Source organism: Mauremys reevesii, unplaced genomic scaffold (genome assembly GCF_016161935.1).
Source record: "Mauremys reevesii isolate NIE-2019 unplaced genomic scaffold, ASM1616193v1 Contig4, whole genome shotgun sequence".
Lineage (NCBI taxonomy): Eukaryota > Metazoa > Chordata > Testudines > Geoemydidae > Mauremys > Mauremys reevesii.
In genome coordinates, this window is record NW_024100851.1 from 1,022,189 (window position 1) to 1,030,037 (window position 7,849).

The 7,849-nt window shown below is 51.0% G+C and overlaps 1 non-coding gene across 1 annotated transcript; it reads right to left on the reverse strand.

The window, feature by feature from the left end:
* Positions 1–752: 752 nt before the first annotated feature.
* On the reverse strand, positions 753–825 carry TRNAF-GAA. The gene has a single exon. It is a non-coding gene; the product is annotated as a tRNA-Phe (tRNA).
* Positions 826–7,849: the final 7,024 nt, after the last annotated feature.

Below are 7,849 nucleotides of genomic sequence, written 5' to 3' on the forward strand. Positions count from 1 at the left end.
CTTTCTTTTTTCCCCTCTACCTTTCACGCTCTTCCTTTCTTTCCTTCTTTTTCTAATTTTTTTTCTCTCCCTTTATTTCTTTCTCTGCCTTTCACGTTCTTTTCTCTCTCTCTCTCTCTCTCTCTCTCTCACTGGTTATTTTTTTCACTCGCTCTTTTTCCTCTCTCCTTCCGAGCCGAGTGAGTTCTCCTTGCACACAGATTTTGACAGGTTTTCCTCCTGATCAGCAAGTGGATTAAGCACGTCTTCAGTGGGGGTTTGGCATGGCAGGGAGCAGGCTGGCTGGGTGTCTTTGTGGCCGTCTGGTGGCCATGCATAGGCATGGTCCTGCCCTCCTCTGGCCCTGCCCTCAGTTGCTCTGTAGCTTTTAAGCCTTCCCTTGGAGCTGTCAGCACCAGCCGCCTCTGCTCTAGGTGCCCAGAGGAGGAGAGGTGTTGCTGGGTCACTTTTACAGATGGCCCCTTCCCTGGTACTGCCCTTGCTCAGCTGCGCAGAGGAGCTTCCATCCCTAATCCCTGCCTGTCACTGCCCAGCAGCCCTCTGGCACCATTCCTGCCTCACTCTCTTCCTGCCATGTTGGGAAAGACAGCTCCCATCTCTTCTTGTTAAAGGTCAGGTGGGCCAACTAGGGGCAGAAGTCCATTCTATGTTTTCCTACTGCAGAGCCCAAGCTCAGGGACTCACCTTGGGTGCAGGCACTGCTGTGCTCCCAGAAAACAAGGCACCACTGCACAAAGACCAAAGAAAGGGCCTGCCAAAGCCTGGGATTGAACCAGGGGCCTTTAGATCTTCAGTCTAACGCTCTCCCAACTGAGCTACTTCGGCAGCTGCATAATTGTTTTTTGGCCTGTTGCTTCTCTGTCTGGGATGTGTTTGTCAGCAGTTGCACACAAAAAGGACAGGAAAACGAACGGCTGCTCCACACCCGCACTGGAGGAACCCGGCGCCCTTAGCTGTGGGGAGTAAGAAGTGGCCGTTGGCTGACAGGGCCTGTCCCCGAGGAGCTGGAACAGCAGCGGCCGCCTCCCCCTCGGCTCCAGGCTGTGGGAAATGCTCATTGCCTGGCTGCATGGGCGGCTGCTGCTCCGTGCTCTGGAGAGCGTCTGTATTGCTCTGTCAACCCCCCGTCTTCACTGAGCCAGTCTGGTAAGGTCCCAAGTGCCCCCTCCGGCCTGGCAGCTGAGAGTCTGTGCAGACATCAGCCCCCCTGCCAGCCCCACAGGCAGCAGCAGCAGCGCCAGCCCCCCAGCACCACAGGGGCACTCGATGCACTTCCTGTGGGGAAATGGCTCCTTGGTGTCCAGCTGCTAGAGTGAGAGCCAGGAGAGAGCAGTGTCTGGCTCACCGTGGGGGAGAGAAGAGACCTGGTGAGTGCGGATCTCCCTCAGCCTCCCCCACAAGGCTGGTCACTTCTATTGTCACTGTGATAGTCAGTGCTTCCCTTCAGGGCCGGACCTAGAGGGGTCTGTGACAAAGCCCCCCCTTTTCTCCCCAGGCCCTTCCCCCACTCCACCCCTTCCTCCAAGCCCCCACCCCTGTCCCATCTCTTCCAGTCCTGCACCTTCCTGCCCCATTCCTCTCCCTCTCCCACCTCTTCCTCTCCCTGCTCCTCCCCCTCCCCGCCCAGCGCCTCCTGCACCCCACTGAACAGCTGATCACTGTTTGTTCTCTTTGCTTAGCCAGGTGCCACAGGAGTCTTTGCTGCTTTTACAAATCCAGACTAACACGGCCCCTCTGATACTCCTAGTGACACTCTCCAATGGATCCCCATCCTCGACCCACCGTGACGTAGTTAGGAGCGGATCATCATTATCCCTACTTGAAAGAGGGAGAAGCTAAGGCTGAGAAAGGAGAATTGACTTGTCTTAGGTCACACAGCCAGTCAGTGGCAGAGTTGGGAATAGGACCCAAGAGCCCTGATTTTCAAACTAACCATCAGACCTTGAATTTCACACATTGAATGACCTGAATAAAGTGCTCTCGGATGAGCTCCAGACCAACAACAGTGCACAGTAATTATTCAGCAAGCATTTGAGGAAAACTGCAATGTTAGAGAGAATCATAAACTGCTCAGAGACCATTAATGAAGAGAAGCAGCAAAATTTGTCAAACGTATGACTGGTTCTGACTTATTTCCTTGGTCTTAAAAGAGAACAAGGACCTGAGTCTCCTCCCTGTCAACAACCCCCTGCTCAGACAATCAGGGTAGAGACTGAGAACGGGAGGCTGAGGGTTCTCACCAGAGAGCCCAAAGGATGGCCCAGGTCACTGGTGGGGATCACTGCCTGAGCACTATTTCAGCCCCACATTTTTGAGTGGACCTCCCACAGTGGGAGCTGCAGAGCACTCCCCTGCAACACACACACACATGTTAGGTAAAAAGCAAGTCCTACTCACCTCACCAGCACCCGAGTTTGTGCGGAGTTGGTATAAGGCTCAGAGATCTGTCAGAGACCAGACAACAATTCGTTGATCAACGGGCTCACACCACCCTTAGCTTAAGAGCCAAGCTTTGGAGTAAGTGTGGCAAGTTTATTAGGGGTGAGCATCAATGTTTATACACAGAAGTAAACAAAGTGATTAACAGATCATAATGGTCATGCATAATCAATCAAGATTCTACAGGATAAAACAGGTTAAAATGCAAATTGGAGAAGACAAAAACGGGAGATGGCTACTTATTGGGAGGGGAAGAGTCATGAGTAGTTCGCAGGTCAAAACCTTTGATTAAAAGTTTCAGTCAGAGACATGTAGTCTGAGTTAAGTTTCAGTTCATAAAGAGTTCAGACTCAACATTCCTCCATTTGTAGCTATTGGAATAACTATTTACCAACAGCTACACCCCATTTTAAGGAGCCAAGGGCCGCTTGGCAATTTCAGCCTGGGCCAACTCGAAGAGAGTAAGGCCTTTGGCTGAAGTAGAAAAAGAATAAACTGACCCACATGAGTTTATGAGGGAGGGAACACACTGAATACAGCAACACAGTATTATAAGGATTACTATGGCCCCAACAATACCCACAAAGATGTTTATAAACCAACCAAATCAAGGCAACAAATTCCATAAGGCAACCCACCAATCATAAGGTGGCTGGCCAGAGGAGTAGTTCTTAGCCATTTCCCTTAGATGTTTGGTACGTTGAAAAGTGTCAGGGTAGGTGTCGTTTACAAAAACACAGCATTCTTCATTTATGAGGGCACAAGTCCCTCCTTGGGCTGCTAACATTATGTCTAAAGCCATTCGGTTTTGCAAAGCTAACTGGCGCAGCTGGGACATTTCTCCGGCCTGATTCTCAAATAGGGTCGCAGTCTCATTGGTTAAAGATTCTAGTAGTCCCTGTAGACGGATGACACCACCCCTCAAGCTAATAAGACCAGCCCACCGCTGCCACGACAAACCATCACGGATATTAATATCTCTGAAGGTTTCACGGATGTTACGAACGTGGGGAAAATGGGGGGGGGTGAGGGAGATGCGAGAAGGTGGTGTGAGCCATGCTAAATAACATGACCCTGCCCAATCAGGGGAGAGAAAGTAATAAGCTTTGGGCCCGCACACCCAGTATGTTCCATACATTGCGTTTCGGGTATTCCATTTCTCAAAGTAGGAGGTAACCCACCACCCGTTGGACCACTGTTCCCCTGGTAATGCAGAGGGGTCGTTGTGTGAACCGCAGAGGCACAATTTGGTAGTGGTGTTTTCAAAGAGCAGTGTAGTACTGCTTGAGCAGTTGTAGAAGGCAATCGTATATCCCTTAGCAATTAGTTGGACACCCTCGTGATCTGAGCAGGGTTTCTTAAAAGCTGACTCAGAAGGCTTGTGAGGGATCCACATATGGGATAATTGGTATGCAAGGCTTGAAGCCAAGGTTTTACTAAAGGAGGTGCCATTAAAATACATGTTGCATTTACTGGTTCCCACAAAAGTTGACCCTTTTTCTTTAACAAAACACAGTGATCCTATCTGATTTGTTACCCTGAGATATCTGTTAATTGGCACTCCTGTTTTGTCCCATGTAAGATTGTGTTGGACTGGATCTTTCATTCTAGCCGGTGGCATCCAAGTCATATTAGCAGTGGTCAGGGGAATGGGTGAAGGGGAGTCCCTGTTCTGCATTTACTGGAAATTGAGTACATACCCAGCAATTACTTCTATTTCCTAAAATACGAGTTTTAACCTCGTGGGAATATCTAATAAAAGCATTATCTTCATAAGCAGAAAATAAACTAAAAAGGCATAATAAAAAACATACAGTTGTCAGAATAAAAGGTCCTCTCATTTTTTCCGAGTCAATTTAAGTCTGATGTCTGAAAGAGGTAAGCTGGTCCACTGGTCAGAGGCAGTGTCCTCAGTGGTGGCAAGAGCTGCTGGTCCGTCACTGTGGTCCACTACGGCTGGCTTGACGTGGGAGTGGTGGATCCAGGATTTGCGTCCTTCCAGGAACACTGCAGTCTGGGTTGTTAAAAGAACCTGGTGGGGTCCAGTAAACCTCGGCTGGAGGGCGTCGCCACGAACGAACTTTTTGGCCCAGACGAAGTCCCCTGGTTGGAACGGGTGGATCTGTTCTTCCAGCGGCACGGTCTGGGAAAACTGTGAGGCTTTCCAAAGGGTACGGAGGCGAGCCTGTAGGGAGAGAAACTGGCACGCGGTCATATGATCCCCTCCCAATAGTGAAACATCAGCACGTGGTAGCACCCCGCCTTTGAAAGGGGGATGTCCATAGAGCAGTTCAAAGGGGGATAATCCCAATACACGGGTTGGGCGAGTGCGAAGGTGAAACAGGACCAAGGGAAGTACCTGAGGCCACTTTAACCCTGTTTCCTGACAGTATTTAGCCAATGTAAGCTTAAGCTCCCTATTCATACGCTCAACTTTCCCGCTAGACTGGGGGTGGTAGGGTGTATGAAAGGAGTGTGAAATGCCCAGTCCTTGTTCTAAATGGCCAAGGACATTACCAGTAAAGTGGGGTCCGCGATCTGAATCAAGTATGAGAGGGATGCCAAAACGGGGTACAATGTCTCTAAGGAGGATCTTCGCCACTGTGGCAGCAGTACAATTAGCAGTAGGAAAAGCTTCGACCCATGAAGTCAGAGGGCAAACCAAAACAAGGAGGTGCTTTTTCCCAAAAGCCTTTGGCATATCTGCAAAGTCAATTTGAAGATGTTGAAATGGGGCAGCAGGCGGAGGTCTTCCACCCTTAATTTTGTTAAGAGGCGGAGCAGGTCCATTTCGCTGACATGTGCTGCATGCTTTCACTATTGACAGGCAGTAGGGTTGAATGCCTGGAGCATACAAAAGCGAGCGATGGTGTCCACAAGGGCGTGCGTGCGTAGTGACCCCCTTATCATGGTGCCAGCGAACTGCCACGGGGTATGTGGAGCGAGGGAGGCAGGCTCGGCCATCCGGCATAAGCCAGGTCCCTTTGACCAGAGTGGCTCGAGGCTCTCCACGACTGTAGTTCAGCAGCAGGTACCGGTGCGGGTGCGGTGGAGTAAAGGAGGAGGTCACAATAGCCAACGTGGGCATGGCTAAGGGTAAGACGGCAGCCGCCTTGGCGGAGGCGTCAGCCAGGCATTCCACGGGTGACGGGGCTATCATCTTTAGTATGGGCCCGGCAATGAACTACAGCCAGGACCGAGGGTTCTTGGAGGGCATCCAAAAGCTTGTGGATGAGGGGGAGGTGCTGAATGGGTTTACCGGTAGCTGTCTGGAAACCTCGAAACTTCCAGAGGTGGATGTGACAATGCACAACTCCAAAAGCATACTTGCTATCAGTAAAAATGGTAACGGTCTTACCAGCGGCCAACTGGCAGGCTCGGGCCAGGGCATAGAGTTCGGCGGCTTGGGCTCCCCAGTTGCCTGGCAGTGAGGCGGCCTCTTGAATGTCCCATTCAGAGGTGACTGCATAACCGGTGAAACGCTTGCCATCAACATAGAAGGAGCTTCCGTCCGAGAAGAGGATGCAATCAGGGTTGTCCAGTGGCACGTCAAACAGGTTGTTCCTTATCTGTAAGATGCTATGAACTACTTCCACACAGTCGTGCTGATCCTGGAGGGCTGGCAGATCAGGAAGCAAGGTAGCTGGATTAAGGGGCCCACACCTTTCAAAAATTAGGTTAGTGTCTTCTAGGAGTTCGGCCTCTAGCTGCTGCTGACGATGGGCCGAAAAGACTTGGGTCGTGCCCTTACGCAGAAGGGCTGACAAGGCATGAGAGGTCCAGACCGTGGTAAAATGACCAAGGGTCAGGCTCTTTGCCTTTGTGATCAGCAGGGCAGCTGCTGCCAGAGTCCGGGTGCAGGATGGGGTTCCCTGAGCGACAGGGTCGATCTGCTGGGAGTAAAAAGCAAGCGGGAAATGGTGGGGCCCGCTCAGCTGTGTAAGGACGCCACTAGCAATTCCGCCCCTCTCGTGGACAAAAAGGTGAAAGGGTTTGCTGTAATTGGGGGGGCGGAGAGACATGGAGGAGGCCACACTGTCCTTGAGTAACTGAAAGGCTTGAATCGTGTCTGGGGACCACTGCAAAGGGTCAGGAGCAAGGTTAGCAGTCAGTCGGTGGAGCGGTTTGCTCAACTCCCCGCAGGACGGCAACCAAGGTCGACAGAAGCCAATTAATCCTAAGAAACCTCGAAGTTGTTTCTTGGTGTTTGGCAGAGGGCAGTTTTGGATAGTCTTTATGCGGGCTGGGTCCATTTGTCTCCCCTCTGGGGTTAACAGGAAGCCCAGATATCGGACCTTCTGTGAGACCCACTGAATCTTGTTAGGGTCTACCTTGTGGCCTCTGGTGTGTAGGTATAATAAAAGTGCCTTACCATCGATGCGGAGGGCGGCTTCTTCGCGGTTACCTAGTAGGATGTCATCTACGTATAGGACTAACGTGGATCCCTGCGGACTGGTGAAGCCTTCCAAGTCGTGGCGGAGGCATTGGCTGAAAATCGTGGGGCTGTCTCTGTAGCCTTGAGGAAGTTGTTGCCAGACATAACTTTGTCCCTCCCAGGTGAAACCAAAGAGATATTGAGAGTCTGGGTGTACAGGAATGCTGAAAAAGGCTGATTTTAAGTCAATAACAGTGAACCATTCAGCATCCCAGGGGATTTGGCTGATGATAGTAGCTGGATCAGGAACTACTGCATGAAGAGGGACCACATACTGATTAATAACCCGTAGATCCTGTACAAAGCGCCAACGAATAGGGTCTCCGTCCTGTTGAGGAGGCCTTTTTACAGGCAGTATAGGGGTATTACAGGGAGTGCGCTGAGGGCGGACTAGCTTTTGTGCAATGAATCCCTCGACAATGGGGCGGATGCCTTCCCGAGCTTCCAGCGACAGGGGGTATTGGGGAACTGACGGGGGGGCTAAGGAGGGCTTCACTTGAATCCTTACTGGCTCTGCTGAAAGGAGCAGGCCAACATCAGTGTCAGAAATTCCCCAGAGGGTTGAAGGCAAGTCAGTGAGGTCAGGAGAGAGAGAGGGGGGAGTTTCCCAATTACCCTGAGTTAGGGCCGAATCTCCTAACACTGTCATCAATAATCCTACCCCTTCAGGAGTGCAGGTTAAAGTAGCCTCAAGCTTACAGAGTAAATCCCGGCCCATCAAAGGGATCGGACAAGCTGGGGAAAAAAGAAAACGGTGAGAAAAACATTTATCAGCATAAATAACATTTAGAGGCAAAGTGAGTCCCAGAGACTGTGGATTGCCTTCCACCCCAGTTGCAGTTTTAACCTCAGAGGATAGCCAGGGAGAGGGGGCATGATTTAAAAGAGAGAAAGTAGCTCCAGTATCAATGAGGAAACAGACAGGCAGTCCCTGGACTGAAAGGGTTAGATGAGGCTCTTTGCTGGGAGGGGAGA